The sequence below is a fragment of the Cryptotermes secundus genome, unplaced genomic scaffold (assembly GCF_002891405.2).
Source record: "Cryptotermes secundus unplaced genomic scaffold, Csec_1.0 scaffold257, whole genome shotgun sequence".
NCBI classification, from domain to species: Eukaryota; Metazoa; Arthropoda; class Insecta; order Blattodea; family Kalotermitidae; genus Cryptotermes; species Cryptotermes secundus.
In genome coordinates this window covers 36785-39550 of record NW_019734352.1, presented here as the reverse complement: position 1 = coordinate 39550, position 2766 = coordinate 36785, and the positions used below count along the sequence as shown (strand labels likewise).

General features: G+C 39.9%; 1 long non-coding RNA gene across 1 annotated transcript in view; it reads left to right on the top strand.

The window, feature by feature from the left end:
- Positions 1-2319, top strand: part of LOC111868829 — a 62892-nt gene extending 60573 nt beyond the window's left edge. Inside the window, exon 3 of the long non-coding RNA XR_002843571.2 lies at positions 2165-2319. This is a non-coding gene — a long non-coding RNA (uncharacterized LOC111868829). The remainder of the gene's footprint in view (positions 1-2164) is intronic.
- The last annotated feature ends 447 nt before the right edge of the window (positions 2320-2766 follow it).

Below are 2766 nucleotides of genomic sequence, written 5' to 3'. Positions count from 1 at the left end.
CCACGTTTAATTTTTTTTCCTCGGCCCAGGGGGGGGGGGGGGGGTAGGTGGGTCGTTACCATCAACTCCGCTGCCGCTAAAAGCCACTACAACATCTACATCGAAATTTTGCTATATATTATATATTCCATTGTGTAGTCTTTCTCTTTACATAACAAGAGATATGATGTGATGAGATGTTTTCCCATCTAAATTGCCTGATTACATCATTATATTGACACAAGTTTAAATTGTATTTGCAGCAGCGTATGAATGCCGGAAATTTGCATGAAATTAAGCATTTTCGTGCGGCGTGCTTCTCTATATAAGATAGCCTGCTTTCATGGAAACTTGTTCTCCGAAGGGGATATCCATCTCTCATGGCGGTTCTGTTGTCTCGGCGAGTCAGCATGTCATAATGCAGTAAGCTTATGAGACCACTGTGTTGTAGGTCTGCATACCTACGTCTGTCAGCCTTTGAACCAACTGATGAATTTTAACGACATTTACCGTGAACGTCCTCCAGTTAGAAGCGAACAGAAAGTTTTCCTGGTACTTTCGACTTGCCTAGAACTGCGTTGTAGACAAAGCGAAGTCTTTGTGAGGCGAGAGAGACGGTGGGATCCACTTAATGCAGCATTGTGAAATAGAAAATATACTTCCAACCGAACCCCTTGTATACAACTGAAATTTCATTATATGTTCACCACGTGAAAGAATGTTTCAAATGACAGTTTTATACTTTAATCAGATTTCTATTTCATTCGATATTCTCATTTCTTATACAACAACCATTTTTTAGAAACTGACAAAATTCTTTTCAGCTTTGTAATATGGTTTTTGAATAGATACTGACAAAACCAACAGGAATTCATCCATCTGCTGTTAACGCTGTGGCTTGTTTGCTCAAAGTAAGAATTGTGGAGCCAGAAAGAACGTCCATTGCTAGGAAACAGGAGGGTAACAACGTGTGACTGTGTGTTTTATAGGGGGTCCGCGCCACAGGAATGTAAGGGGACCCTGGAACGGCTCGGCTGCGGTATCCTTGGATACTGGAAATACCTTTGATACAACATGGTGCCTTGGTTTGCTATACAAATTATCTGATGTTAAAATTAGAATTAAAATCAGTTTAATCGGTCGAATGTGAAATATCTACGACCAGGGCTATACAAGCAGGGGTTTCACAAGTTTCCGTTCTATCCCCCACACTGTTCAGTGTATATGAGTATATAAATGATACCCCCCAATCACCTGTGTCTATCTAGGTCTCCTCGTTGATGATACGACAGGCCGCAGAAAATTGCAGCGAGGTCTCACTGCTACTTAGACCTTGTATGAGCACTGGAACATAAAAACCAATGAAGATAAGACTCAGGCCATATATTTTCCCCATAGAATTACTCCCCCTCTTACTCCTCTTTCATTTTATCAACTGAATATCCACTTCGTCGGTCATGTAAAACATCTTGGTGCAATCTTCAATAAAAGAATTACATGGAGACTACGCGTAGAGGTGTTTGAAGCCAAGGTCTTCAGAACATTTATTAGAAACTACTCCCTACTGAAAAGCGAGTGTTTAAGTGCCAACATTAAACTGACCCTCCATAAAGAACCTGTTAAAATTTTAATGTCTGAAAATCAAGGTTCTCTGCACCACTGGAAAATTTTCAAGGTTCACATTGATTCACCGTATGTATACATGTATTTGTATGCAACAAAATTATGCAGGCAACAAGCAGAAGCCATACAAGATCATGAGAGTGAACTTATTCGCAGTACAGGACAAGGCGAAGCCAGGTATAAAAAAGTGTAAGAGGCTTAAACTTGGCGGCGGTCAAGCTAACGGCCGTTCAAGAGACTGATCTACCGTTGTAGCGTAAGATAAGTAAGATTGGCATGAACTGCTTTGCAAAGCCTGGACTGACAGAGGACTTGTATATAGTGAAATAAAGAATTTCTAATAACATGCTCTAACTGCGATACGCAAACTTGACAAGGAACCTCCATCTTCTCGTCAGAGAGGATGTTACACAAGAACTATGGTCGCAAGGGTTCAGTTGAGAAAATAAATCTCTGAATACTACGACAGTATATTCGTTCGAAATATTTTAATCTTCGAATGATTTTATAACCCAGAAGAATGTACAGTTTTACGGATCTATTCAGTTTATTTGTTTTACAGGTTGATATTTTCGGAGCTCTGAGCCAACGGAGTGCGAAGCTACTGTCGAATCATCAGCTGCATATTCATCATGTCAGCTGGTCAACTTACTTCACACTCCGTCATCTTCATCATCCTCATCATTTCGCCTTGGTTCGGGTTTACTTCTACGTCTACAAACAGTGAGTTTTACGCATGCGCAGACTGTAAATATTCATAATTCCGCCACTAGAAGCGCCACATATTCATGTTTGTTTACATACCACAAATATGTCCATGCAGTACAGAACGGCTGCTTCGGGTTTTGCCTCTCTGTGAAATGTTTCCAGCTTGTTTTTTTGCTGTAGAGTGTGAGAGCCCTGCACTATGTGCTGTATAATCTTGTTGCAACATTCACTTTGTAATAATGTCTGAGAATTTGCATCGCAGTATTTATTAAGTCCACTTATATTTTACATACCGACAGTTCGCTTGCGGAATACAGGCCACGGAGTTTTTTTTCTTCTGTTTTTTATATTTTACATGGGAAATAACAACGTTCAGATCTCAGAAAATCTTCTCGGGCTATCAGCTTTGTTATCATGAAATTAACATTCAAATTATAAAAATGATTTGACTACACC